Source organism: Castor canadensis, chromosome 6 (genome assembly GCF_047511655.1).
Source record: "Castor canadensis chromosome 6, mCasCan1.hap1v2, whole genome shotgun sequence".
NCBI classification, from domain to species: Eukaryota; Metazoa; Chordata; class Mammalia; order Rodentia; family Castoridae; genus Castor; species Castor canadensis.
The window spans coordinates 22,993,296-23,008,089 of NC_133391.1; the positions used below are offsets into that span (position 1 = coordinate 22,993,296).

At 38.4% G+C, this 14,794-nt stretch overlaps 1 protein-coding gene and 1 pseudogene across 1 annotated transcript in view; one reads left to right on the forward strand and one right to left on the reverse strand.

Annotated features, from left to right (window-relative positions):
- Positions 1-14,794, reverse strand: part of Pde3a (phosphodiesterase 3A) — a 294,071-nt gene that overhangs the window by 222,083 nt on the left and 57,194 nt on the right. The gene's annotated exons all lie outside the window — the stretch shown is intronic.
- The window catches only part of LOC109682203 (nucleosome assembly protein 1-like 1), a 46,941-nt pseudogene that overhangs the window by 31,485 nt on the left and 662 nt on the right, over positions 1-14,794 (forward strand).

The window sequence follows — 14,794 nt, forward strand, 5'->3', positions numbered from 1 at the left end:
CACTTCTTCCACCGCCTGACCTACAAAGGAACTGAGGCTCCATCTTGAATTAGGATGATCAGTGAGAAGCAATACTTTTAATGTTTAATTTCAAAAACTTGCAAGGCAACTTTTGAGCTTATAAATGTCAACAATGTTATTGTCAAGTCAATATCTTAAGTAAACTGCTCTGTATAGGAAACATAGTGACTGATGGATAAAGCCAACAGATTTGTAGTTAGAATAATAAACATACCTCGTTGTCCACATTCTCAGAAAGTAAAAGAACTGATTAAAAAAAAAAAACCCAGCACAACTAATTTGTTTATTTGTTTGTTTCTGGGCTTCTGAGTTTAAGAAGCATCCCTATTTTTTGGTCATGTGTATTCCATGCCAAAAAGGAAAAGGGAATATTGTGAAGGCTAACTATCGGGAAGACAGTTTTAATACACAGGGAAAACTGATAGTCATGGTTGCTCCCCCATTGGGAGCTAGAGGAGAAGGGATAAGGCAAGCAGAAGAGAAATGGAAACTCAGCCACAGGTACATTGACAAGTACTTGATAAATATTTGCTGACTGACTATCCAATAGAGGGTAAAGGAATTGTGTACTCTTATCATCTTTGGAAACTCCTTCATGTGCCAAGAATAGGAAGGAGATTTCATGTGCTTGGTAATTTAGAGCTTTCACGTAGTGCTAACTTTCCATGACATAAACCAGCCCTGTAAAATCCTTCTCCACTTTATCCTTCTCTGCTATTGCCACAAAGAAGGTAACCAAATGACTCCCCCTCGAATGGAGATAACACCCAGCACATACACAATTAGTTGTTCTTGTAATAGATATGGAAGAGCAAACATCAGTGAGAATTTTGAACAATTTGGCAAATTTTCTGAGAGGCAAAGAAATGATATTCAGAAAACCCACAAAACTCTAAATGAAAAGAGCAGACTAACAATTAATACCTATTTTTCCTTTTCAAAAGAAATTTCATTTTCATAGAATAGAGTTTTTAATGGCTTCTATATTTAATGTTGAACTTATGCTAATGCAGCTCTATAATTTTTAGCATAATAACTGTGAAGCAAATGTACCCACTCAGATATATTTAATTTACACACGAAAAATGGAAGAAGATATTCTTGTTATGCAATAAAAAAAGAACACAAGAACAAACAACTATTGGTCAAATTTTTTGGATCAATCAGATCCTTCTTTCAGCTTTCTTCATTTTATATCTGTATATATGATCATACTACCCATTCTAAAAACTAGTAAGGTATTTTCCTAAGTGACTTTCATCAGCAAGTAATTGTGCTATAACTATGTTTGTAATTTCTCCTTTCATCCATATCTTCGGATCTCTACAGAGTCAAGCTCCTATATCAAGGTAGGGGTGAAGGGTGTAGTGACACAGCTTACAATGCTCACAGATGAGATTTTCCCTCCAAAGTTACACTTATACTAAATGTCCTTCAAGTCAATTTCTGTATAACTTCTTACAAAAGGAAATAAAAATCTGCGATTGGTATGGACAAAACTAAACCAAAGGCAAACAGATGAGTTTTATGAAAGTCAGCACACCTACACAGGAGCTTGTCAATGTGGAATTTTGACTCACTCAAACTCGGCTCATAACCACTGACTGATGAATCATTGCAACGATCGTGATCTCACCACAAAAAAGGATCCTTAGCGGGATTTCTATCCAGGGACAGCTCAGCCTTTGTACTGTGTCCCTCCCTCTGCCATCAACATGGTCGGTGGACAAGACAACTTTAATACACACTTTTGTGCCCTGGTCCACTAAATGCTTACACTTATAAGTTTAAGCATGTGCTTTGATATTCAGCCTCTTAAACTGAGATAATGATGTTTTAAAGAAACATATAATCACACATCTTAAAGTATTTTTAATCTTAACTTCCAAACTGCAAGACTTAACAACATATTCATAAACTACTAATGAACATAAATTTCAAAGGACTTATCCCACTGCCTCTGATCTGTAACATATGGCCACACTGCTGGCCATTTCCATTTTCCTCCCACTTGCAGCCATATGACAGTGTTGCAATTTTCTCTCTCCTTGACATGTACAGAGGCCATGAGGTCAGTGAAATGTGTGCACATGTGGAGTGCATCACTAACAGGCAGAAGTGCCAAGAACAGGGTGTGACTCACCATGTTCTCTCACCATGGGATTGCAGAAGAACCTGTCAAGTGGACCTTCCTTCAGAAGGAACTATGCTAAGCAGAGTCTTCCTCCCAACCCACATGTAGGTGAAAGAAGTCTTTTTCTATTATGTAATAGTAAGATTTTTGTGGCTATTGTTACTGCAAGTTAACCCAGCCTCTCCTGACTCATGCACACACCTGGTAGTGATTGTACATAACACAGGAAATTTGAAAAAAAATGACATTATAAATTTCAAAAGCCATTTTAATATGGAATATGTAGTATCTATGATAAACGATTGGATTCCATTTGGTGCAAAACTGCATGTATGGAAATAGTTTTCATATTTTGTATAAAGTCAAAGGTTAGCAAGCAGTTCAATATTTCACAGTAAATGAGAAGAGTATGTGGAGATGAGGGTTCTGGGGTGGGAAAGAGTCATCCAGAAGGAGGAACAGACCTAAGAAAATAGAATAATCAGAAGACAAGGCAATTTCAGAATATGTAAGTGGTTCCAGATGAAGCTATAGAAACTGGTGAGGCCTTGCACACCATGGGAATGTGGGCTGTAAACCTCCAGAGATTATATGGTCAGGTTATAAGCAACTGTATTTGATGATCAAATCTGTAATCCCCAAAGATGTGCCATCTCTACAGTGTGAAGGCAGAACTGAAGAGGGGATGTGTGCAAACAGAAGGCTGAGATGAGACAGAAAGAACACATGACTCAACTTGTTAGACACATCCACCAGTGATCATCACTTACGAAATGAAACGTCCATCTTTGCCTGTGGTATCAAGCATCTCCAGCTTCAGGAAACAGGTTAGCCATCAAGGCTGCAGTCTCTGATTTCAACTTCTGTTGTATGCTAGTTGCATGATGCACTGGATTCTTTATCTAGAGATTCCTACTGTTTAGTTTATTGTAAAGATTAAATAGTACATGTAAAATACTTATTTTAGCAAAATGCCAGGCTCCTAAGGAGGGCTAACTTATCCATCCAGTGCATTTTGTGACTCATGACAGGAAAAAGCCAGTATCCTTCAATATTACATTTTTTAACTTGTCTCCCTACTAAGGGTGTTGCGCTTACTATGCCCTGCCCCAGTCTCCACATGCTAAATTCTACTAACCTGTCAGGATTCAGCTCAAATATTATCTACTCCAGGAAGACTTCTCTGAACACGCCCTACACCCAGGAAATGATCTTTTAATTCTGAACCGTAGTATAGATTCTACCTGCTTTGTAGCACCGAATTCCATATTATTTTACAGAATTACATTCTATTTTTCTTTAGCCAGTATTGCTTCTAAACTATCCATGTATTTACCCAACAGCACTCCATTGCAAAGTCTTGAACCTACTCATTTGCTCTGTTGAATAATTCAAGGAATTAGATCCAATTCTAACAAATAATTAGATTTTAATTTATTTGTATAATGTGCTATTTTTATTCATAATGCATTAGAAACTATTTCACAAACGTGGTAGTTTTCTCTCCCTCCTTTTCCGTGTAATGAATCAAAGGTTAGATAGGTCAGGTCATTCTTTTAAAATGGTATGATATATTGATGACAAATCCCAAAGGAAAATGTACAATATATGATAGCAAATGCCTTGCTCCTACATTCCAGGGGCAGAAGAGAAGAAAGTGAAGCAGAACTAAACTTCCCCAATTGGGCAGAGAGCATTCTTCCCTTCCCATGGCCATAAAGATGTCATAAGGCAGATAAGGATCCTTGTAAACAACTGGCTGTTGAAACACAGTTGATTTTTGCCCAGACTCCATCACCAAGTGGACCTAGTGTTCCTTCAAACCCTTCCTCTTGGCTGCCTGTTGTAAAGACAGCATTTGAGAACCCTTGTGTAAATGATGGGATCTGCTGAGAAAGAATGGTGCACTTGAACAACTGGGCCCAATAGTGTAATCACTATAACCTGAAAAACACAAGGCCAGCCTAGGCCTTTTAGGTGAAATGATCAAATAAAATCAAAAGGGACGTGGAGACTGATTTCTGCTTATTACCTGACTGCAACTTTACGGAACTAGGCTTTGACCTTGTTCTCTACCCCATGAATGTTTTTCTAGAGCCAGCACCAAGGAACCTATAGGATCATAGAATCATTCCACCAATTTCTCTGCTCTCATAAATTATTTTGGAATTTAAGTCTTCTGGAAGTTAATACTTAAAAATGAAATCCTAATTCTTCCTTGTAAAACATAAAGCAACAGAATATCCTAGACAGGGCACGTCACTTTAGCTTTTCAGCACAAATGTCAGCTCATTCAATTGTCCTTTGCCTAGCTTACTCATACTCATTAGAATAAAAGCTTAATTAGATTTCTCAAGAACTTACACCATATAATGATTTTGCAATTTTCCCTTATGTTTCTACAATGCCTAAATAAAATCATTCAGAAAGAATGTCAATAAGAAAATTAAGTATTGATTTTGAAAGTATAAAATAAGTAGAGCAATTATTATTCATGTGTAGTTCACTTAACAAAAGCAATATCAACCATGAAAGCAAAGCTCTGTTAGGTAGCACTAATTATTTGGTCCTGCATTTTCCAGACTGACTTGTGCAACTTCCTGATGTCTAAAACTATTCTGTCATGGAAAGTCTGTCCCTCGGGTGGGGGTGGGGCAGGGTGTCTCATTTTCTTTTTTAAAGTTATAATTCAAAGCAGAGAGTTAAACAATACAATAAACTTCCTGCCCTTGCAGACATTTTGAATTATGCATTGCAAGACTGCAAGGTAAAGCCAGAAATGTGAATTTGAAAGCAAAAACTTAGCAGATAATCCTTTTGGAGACAACATGAACAATATTGGGAAATAAAAATATTTTGTCTTACAAGATAAGCAGTCAGCAATATTCAGTAATCTGAATATTGTCAAGTAGAATAAGACATTCACTAAATGCACTTTTATGTGATTTTCTTTTAATGTTTCTGAAGAAATTTAAAGACTAATAGATAATCATTTTCCCTTTCATGAATGACAAGAATCAACACAGAGTAAAAGAAAACTCCATTCATATTTCTTCTTTTTCTATGTTGACTGGAAGATAACTTGATATAAATAGACAGAATACATAAAGTTGGAGAAACTTTATAACAGTCTTGTTTTTGGCAGCAATTAAATATTCTTACACTGATTTCCTCCCCTTCCTTCCAAAGTTAAGGGCTTTTACAGTCCTGTGGTCAGCTTATGGACAATGGAGAAATCTGTATTTTGAAGATGACTTAAAGACAGAAATATTAAGCTACCAAAGAATCCAGAGAATCATAGTTGTGGCTCAGTGGTAAAAAGCATCTACTTGACCAGAAGCAAGGCACATTTCTGGATTGGGGCTGTGTCCTAAGAAATATCCTGGCTCAAACAGCATGGTCCCCATCCTACTGATGACAGTATTGGTTCAGCTGAATCACTCTGACATTTCCACAATGGAGTTTATGTCTCAATGCTTGTGAGATTTGTCACAACTGTATTCTGTGTTACTTTTCAGACAAACGACTTTTAAACCATATTTTCTCATGTTACTAAATTGCTAAGTGTAACGTCACATCTGAAAATAATTATTTCACGTATTCACATAACCTTGGAGTGCTGAGGAGCACATTTGGCATAAGATGCAGTATAGTGGCCCTGATAGCTCCACTTGAACATCATATGCAGCAGACTTCTCCATGGGAGGGGTGACTGTCTGCTTCAAACCTTAACGCTCACACTGAAAAGCTGGTTGTGCTGAAGACAAATTGAAAGTCCAGGAGGCTGAACAGCTGTAGATAGCAAGCAACTTCCTTAAAAGCAAAATAGGAGTAGCTTGGTAATGGAGAAAATAGATTCTTTCTCACAACACTGCATCTGTGAACAGGAAGAGTTCTCAGCTATAGGAAGCCTCAAGAAAAATCTTACTAGCCATGGCCTTGTGTGGTCTGCTTTGGAAAGAGAACTATAACAAGAGGATTTCTGGCTTTGACTAGAAGTCATATTGAGAAAAATAATCTCTTATGTTTATACAAAAAGGTTAAATTTGGAAAAAATCTTTAATATGAGCAATATTGTATTAACCCTCAATTCGGTTCATGTCAAACTTTTGAACAATGGGCTCAAAAGGGTGACGACCACAGTAAAAGGGAAGTTGTGTGAGTCCCAGTTGACTTTCCACTCTAGGGACAGCACTTTTAACTAGCACCTAGTAGGAACACGATAAATGTTGAATGAGTGAATAAAAACTGACTCGGGATCAACTTTGGTCAATGATCAATGCTGGCTATAAAAGTGTTTTCACTAATTTATGCCACAACTGGACAAAGGTGGCGGGAAATTTTGTCCTGAGACATCTACTAATCTCTAGTCTCCAAGATGATTTATCTTCATCACTCAACAGTCCCAACTTTTTTTAGTAGCACAGTTCAGGTGGGTAATCAATACTCAGCAGAATCAAATAGAATCATACTCAGAGAACTCCCTTACGTTGTAACAAGGTCCCAGGCAGGGAGTAAAAGAGGGAGAAAAAAGAGTAGTCACAATGATTGCAATTGCAGAGGATGAATGATTAGAAATCGTCTCAACTACACTGCAAAAAAAAGCATGTTCTGAAGGAGAAGATACCTTACCATTATTCAATCCTAAACCTTGCCACATCTAGAATTGAGCACTAATTTGCCATTAAAGAGAAACCACCTAGGTATGTGAAGAATTGGTTCCAAGTTTTAAATATGCAAACAATCTTTATGTTGAGATTCTTGATTTTCCTCTACATGAGAAAAAGAGCAAAATGGATTGTTTTAGTGCAGTATATTTTGTAAAAACACACTGATCCCCTGAGAATATTCATCTCATGGAACCTGGAACAGGATGAGTAAAGCAACCCTCAGAAAGCGAAGGTGACTGGAAACTGCGATCCTGGATCTGAAGTCTTCATGTCTCCTGATAAACTCCCAGTGCCTCTGACTAAGTACTTCCTCCCTTAATCCAAGACACTAGAACTGTCAGTCATGTTTGATCTGCTATTCTAATAATGAGAAGTCTAACTTAAGTACCATAAAGTTGAGGGAAAAAACCCACAAAATATTTTTGAACACTGGTGGGCTCAGGGGACTGATAATGTACTATGAACCTTTGACCCCAAAAACGGTTCTTGGGAACAGAAAGCAGAATGTTATTTAGTATAACCTCTCTCCCCTCCACCTCCCATTCTCCCAGGTGATGCTAAAACATAGAGCTGCTGTTGCTACGGTAACTTTAATGTCCCCAAGAGATGTGTGTATTTATTATTTATTTACTTACTTACTTACTTATTCATTCATTCATTCACTTGCTTGAAATGATCAGAATAGAAATCTGCCTAGCCGGGGGCTTAGGAGAATTTATGTACAGTCATGGGAGGATCATGTTAACCTGCTGATTTTGATTTTGCAATCTGGAGTAGGATATCAGAAATACCAATGATAGGGGACAGGAAGACAAGGTCCAGTTCCCCTTATCTAATCTGCTTTTCAGACCCAGCCCTACATGGTAAACGACAGGAAGAATGATTACACTATGCTTGCCATCTAAAATTTGGCCATTTCTAGCTTTGTGTATATACTACAATTTTAAAATGTCTATTTCTCATGAGATCCTTACATTATCTAAGCAGAGTGCACATACTCACTATTGTCAGAAAAGGAGGAAACAGATGGATCTAGTTAAGAGACTTCTCCATGGTCTACTAGCTAGCAGGAGTCAGATCCAGAAATTGGACTCAAATTTAATGACCCAAGTCTAGAGTCTGTCCACTATAATAGTCACTTTCTTACCATCTGTATGCCCTGCCTCCCAGACAATTTTTGACCTTGCTATACTTTGTTTACAGGAATTGAATAACCAGAAGGACAAAACAGCTTATCAAAAGCAATGGGGTTGCTTGGAGTCCACAACTTTAGTATAATAACTTACCCTAAATGAATTCCTTAATGTAGAAGACAAGCCTAAATTCTGTTGGATAGCATATTGCTAAATAAAACTAGGTTTATTACAGTTCTGTTTACATAGCTAAACTGTGGAATCAACCAAGATGCCTAACAACTGGTGAATGGATAAAGAAAACACACACAAAACACACACACACACACACCACGGAATATTACTCATCCACAAAGAAAAATGAAATGATGTCATTTGCAGGAAATTGGACGGAACTGGAAATCATCACATCAAGTGACATAAGCCAAGCTCAAAAACCCAAGTGTCACGTGTTCTTGCTCATTTGTGGATACTAGACCTAAAACCTAAAATGACGATGAGGACAATGATGATGAGGACAGGAGATGAATGTGAAAGGGGGATGGAACTGGGGGATCAGTGGGGTTGAGGGGAAGAAATTCTGAGAGGGGAAGAAAATAAGTATGCTACACACACATATGAAGACAGCATCAGGAAACCCACCAAACACTGTTTAGAAAGTGGAGATGAAGAAGGGGGAATGAAAATACAATGGAGGGAATAAATTTGTTCAAGGTACACTGTACACACGTATGAAATTATCACAACAAAACCTCTTTATATTACCAATGTACACTAATTTTAAAAAATAATAAAACTGTTTTTAAAAGAACTGGGTATTCTCAAGATTTGACTCAACAGCAGAGAGATATTTTTCATAAACCTGGATACGAATGCTAGTCACAGACCATCAACATCAGTAATGGACTCCACAGGGGAAAGAAAGCCACTGGAATTCTCGGGATCTCTCATGATAGATGAGAAGTAGAAGTTGCTCCTGTCGGTGCTGTTCTAAAATAGGAGAATGTGGAGGTGGAGTTCAGCCCTATGTAGGCTGGTCTACTTGCTTACCACTGTACCTCAGCACCAGTGTGTAGGTGCTACAAAAATATTGTTTAAATCAAATGAATAACTGAAGTCTTGTTATAACATTCCCCAATGTAACAAATTATTAAAATGTGTTTAAATATGCAACCCTCAATCCTTTATAAGTGGATTCTTTTTCACATTTATGTGGAATAAAAGATGTTTTTAAATTGTTAATCCATGAGAGAAGTAGAGGCACTTTGCTCTTTACAAACTGACTAACAATTACTTGTTAGTATTGAAAATATAATCCCCATGCAATAAATCTCACCACACCAATATCATGTTAACTCAGTAAGAGAAAGACACCAATGGCTCACATTTATTTTGAGCCCACTCTTGATGATATTGTAGAAGTTTCATTTCTGATTTTCCTTTGGGTCTTGTTTCAGTCGGAACTGCACATAGGTTCTCACAGCACTGCGCACAACGCCCCCTTTACATGCCATATGATTTTATTTGTATTAGCTTTCCCCGTCTCTGGCAGTAGACTATGCTCCCTCTCTGAACAGGGATCATGAAAATGTCAGTAGAAGCAATTGCTAAGTTTGCACCACCACAAACACCCATCGTCATCCTGGTCCACATGAAGTAGTCATGAGCTATGTTGTTCAAGTTGGCCTTGAACTCATGATCCTGCATCCTTAGCCTCCCAAGTGCTGTGCTGGTCTTGTTGGAGTGGTCCACCACACTCAGCCTGACAACAGACTTCTGTTACTAACATGTGCATCCTATTTACTTGGGTTTTCTACTCCCTGTACACACACACACACACACACACACACACACACACACACAAATGCTATGAGATGTTTTTTTTTTTCAATAACCATTCACCTAAGTTTCAAGAACAAGTTTAATTAGTAAATGACATGATACTAAATTGAATGTTGGTTTTAAAATACATTGCAGAATTAAAAATGTGTGGTTCCAAAAGCAGGCTAAATAAACTCAGAAATTTGTACTCCAAATATTTATGAAAACATGGATAAAGTGAAGAAAAGAAAAATAATTAAGCCTCTTCCTTTATTGTTGAACCACTTGAGAGGCAGAGGAAAAGCTATGAATGTTTACTGTATACAACTTGATAAGATAAGGTTTACTACCTGTTGAAAACAGTGCTGTAGTCTCTGCCATAAACCTCCGAATATCACCTCCAAATACTTCCTCCCGTCTTTATTACTATTTTCTCCTGATAAGAACACTTCACATAAGATCTGTCCTCTTAACGTTTAAATATCGTCACTACAGTTTTGTTAGCAATAGACACTCTGCAATACTACAGGCCCAGAGGACTCACTCACCTTCACAGGCCGTACCCTTTGGACTAATGCCATATTATTGCCCCTTCTTCCTGTTTTTTAAAAATTGCCAGCCTGGTGCCAGAGGCTCACACCTGTAATCCCAGCAACTTGGGAGGCTGAGATAGGGAGGACCATGGTTCAAGGCCAACCTGGGCAAAAAGTTTATGAGATTCCTTCCCCCCATCCCAGCTCAACCAATAACTGGGTGCAGTGCCATGTGCCTGTCATACCAAGTTATGCCAGAGGCTGAGATCAGGTCGATCACAATTCCAGGCCAGCCCGGCATAAGTACATCCAATCTCCAAAATAGCCAGAGAAAAAATGGCTGGAGATGTGGCTCAAGCAGTAGGGCGCCTGTCTAATAAGTGCAAAGCTTTAAGTTTAAGCCCCAATACCACCAAAACAAACAAACAAAAATTCTGTCATATCATATAATCTAGAAACATACTGAAAGTTTAATAAGGTTTATAGATTAAATTTTTTGCTTATTGGCATAGAAAGGGGTACTTAAGGATTCGGTGAAGTGAGAAATAGCAAGAAGGATAGAGAGGGTGACTTCTGTGTGACTGTGGACTAGTCATTCAACCTTCACCTTAAGTTCTTCACCTATAAAGAAAAACTTCGAACTCAAACATTTCATCAGCATGCACACGTTATCACTGCTTTCTGGCAAAGGATTTGTCAGAAATCAACAAACAAACAAACAAAAATTTGCTAAATTACTACACTCCAAACAAGCTTGAGGATTAATTCTTAAAGGAAGGTCACCTAACCACTAAATCTCACTTGTTTTAAAATTTTTGTTTTAATTTTCAGGAAGCAGAAACAGAGCAACCTTACAGTGGTTGCAAAATGTATTACTAAACTGATTTAACAAACCAATACATTCTTCTCAAGAGAACACAAAGCCTCATGTGTTATCTTTTACTTCATAATTTCTCTTAGTTTGTTGTATGCTCTTCAACTGAATTTCAAGGAATTGAAATAGTCAAATATCAGAAAATTTAGAAACATGACAGCTACACGTATGTCTGAGCAGCAGTGGTGTGTGCATGTGTGCTTCCTGTCCAGTCTCTATTGAAAGGCAGTATAACACTCAGCCCCTGGGATGTAGCAGCAACTCAAGGGTCCCCATCTTAGAGGAAATACGCTCAGAAAGGCCATGGACCAGTAAAACTGAAGTCTTTCATGTCCAGCATTACATCAGATATGTTCGGGTTCCTCATCGTCCCAATGACAGAAACTCTTCCTCAACAGGAACCCACATACAGAATAACACCTCTGTGAGCAACCCCCCAAATCATCAAATAAACTTTCATGAGGAAACTCTGCAGAAATTGAAATCTACAAAGCCTTTTCTTTTGGTCCATTCTTTCTCCCTATAGTCTCATCGCATAATACATCTTACATTTTCAAAACATAAAATCGACCTGTGTCAGACAGAATAATAGATGGACAACATATAAATATGCAAAGTTGATGGTGAGATAGTAACAAAGATGGACAGATAATATTCCCCCAAAACATGGGACAATCTGAGGGATATGTCACTCTCAGAACTACAAGGATAGAAATAGAGATGCAAAGTATCTCTCTCCAAAAAGCCAAAATTTTAAATATTGAGGCAGTAACTACAGTTCAGAAAGAGTGAAACACCTGGAACTGAGGAATAAGCTATAGCCCTGAATAAGAACATGGGTTCATGTTCAACAAAATGAGACCATAAATATTATTTTCATGGCAACACAACCAAGTTCAAGTTTAGTGAACTTGTGCTTTTAAGTACTAAAATTAGAGGACTGAGGAGTTCAGGGAGTAAAGCCACAGCACATATTTGCATACACAGCAGGAAAGGATGCTGTATTTCAGGGTCCAATGCTAAGTTCCTATACAGCAGCCCATTTCAGCTCTACTCACTTCTGTGGTTGTGGAGACCCTCCTTCCAGTGTAGCACTTTGCTTTTGCAGTCCATTGGTAAAATAATACACCCTGCCCCCAGTCAAATAATGAAAAACTTCGGTAATTTGTCCCCAAATACCAAAATAAAATGGACAATTCCTCTTCAGAGAAAGGAAAAACTTGTTCAAATCCAGAGGCTTTATTTAAAGCCTGGTGTTTATCGGAAGCAGAGAATAGGCAGGTTGAGTAGCCCTTATCTGAAATACTAGTATCAGAACAATTTTGGATTTGGTGTTTTTCCAGATTTGGGCATATTTGCCTGGACTTGACCAAGTGGGCATCTGTAACCCCAAAACTCAAAATCAGAAGCTTTTTGAGCTCTGATGCGAGGCTCAGAAAGTCTTGAAGCATTTTGGGTTTGGGTTTTTCAGATTAGAGATGCTCCACCTGTATCAAGCTGTTCTTAGCAGATATTTCCCTGATCTCTTTTGAAAGGACAGAGTTTGTGAACATGCTTCACGAAGAACCATGAGTTCTTCCTTCCTCCCTGGAAGAGGTATCAGCAGGGCCCAGAAAGGACAGGGTTTCATTTGTTGCAGAAAAGTTTCACTGAATGCAGACATTTTTACAGGGCTTCTCTCTCTCTCTCTCTCTCTCTCTCTCTCTCTCTCTCCTCCCCCCTCTCATGTGTTAGGAAAGGAAGAAACGTAAACACAAAAGGACCTTCTCAGTATAGTATTGAAGCTGTGTAATAACAGTTTCTGATTTTTCTTTTTCATTCTTTAATCACTGTCATGAACACCACCTTCTAAATTTCCAGCAGTATTGTGACTCCTACATTACATACTTAAAGCAGTCTTTCAGAACCTGTGCCCAGGGTTATACATCAGCCACCTCATCTCAACATGGAGTTTACCTTCATCCCATTTCCCCTAACCAAAGCACTGAGGGTTCAAAAATCTTTTCACAGTGATTACTCCCTCTCCTCTCCTAAATGCATGCCGGTTTTCTGATCTTTTTCAGATAATTTGTTATTTTCCTAAAGAAGGAGTAAATGCAAGGGTGAACAGTGCAGGGCAGGTCCCACACTTAGTGACAGGCCCTTCTCTTACTATTTTTGTCTGAGACAAATGTGGAAATTTCCAAGGCTGTAATATCTGGGAGGCCCATCAGAGGGCGCCACAGAGAGCATGAGTGGCAGGGCCTGTGTCATTCAGATGAACCACTGGTAGAGAATGTAGGTGACCCAAGAATGTTAACACACAGCAGGAATGCTCCAAGCCACTGGGATCTTGTCTCCTGCAGCACTTGTAGACCACCACATCTCTGCATGGCCAACAGCCATTTGTGTGTACCAACCTTTGCCAGAACGCAGGCCTGGGGACAACAGAGACAAGGGTTCTGATGAACCTCCAGTGTTCAGAACATGGGGACACACACTGCCACTGTCCTGGCTGCTTTCAGTGCTACCCAAGCTAGAAATATAAAAAATATTATCAATTGTCCTATATATCATTAAGTAGTTCATTCCATGGGAAATGTTTAAGCACCGAGAACACAAATTTCTTTACGTAGTAGCTTTGATAAAGTTTCCGGAGTGGAAGTAATTTTCTCAGATTTGTTTCTAACCCTCGGATTTGGCTGTTTTCCTAAAGATGAAATGCTCACATCATCTTCCAAAGCAATCAGTATCTGCCTTTCACTGGAGGCTCGTGACTGGTGAATAAGCAAAAGAACAGCTCCCTAAACATAAATATTTTCTATTTGGAGAAAACAGAAAATCAGACAGATTCTTGATCACACCAAGAATTGTTTCAAACACTTCAAAATAAATCACACTTGTATGAAATTTTACATTAGTCTTTAGTTCTATGTTTCTTTCATTTTCTTAAAGATAAAATTGCCCCACTGTTAAAAATAAACAGCCTGAGGACTAACACATTGTCTATATTCTCATTACCACCTGCTGACATCCCATAGTTTTTTGATGTCATTGAGGCAGTGTCTTGGATATAACCCAGGCTAACTGTGAACTGAGAACCCTCTTGCCTCTGCCTGCTGGATGCTGGGATTATAGGCATGTACCCGACTAACTGTCCCACAGTTTTAGCAGAATGTTAACACATGTCTTCAAATATTGAAATGGTTTAAATGATCATTTTCTTTCATCCTTTCAGGAGAAGTTGTTGTTGACACAGATAGAGCACCCCTCACATCAACATGACATCACAAGTGGAAAATTCCTCAACTGACCTCACATGATGAGGTCACTTTCAAAACTGGTACCCTAAACTTCCTGTGTGAAGTAATGTTCAGACCATGAGTACAAGGTGTATAAGAAATGTGAAGCAGTTCATGCTTATACTCGGGTCCTATCCTCCAGGCATTGCATTAAGTTTATGTGAGCGTTCCAAATCCCCCCACTAAAGTAAAGAAATTTGAAATCATTTTTGGTCTTAAGCATTTCAGATAAGGGGTACTCAACCCTTTCAGCATTTTCCAAATCACGCATTTTGTATTGTGCCAGGCACTTTACATTACACGGCATCTCTCAATCTCATCCAAACA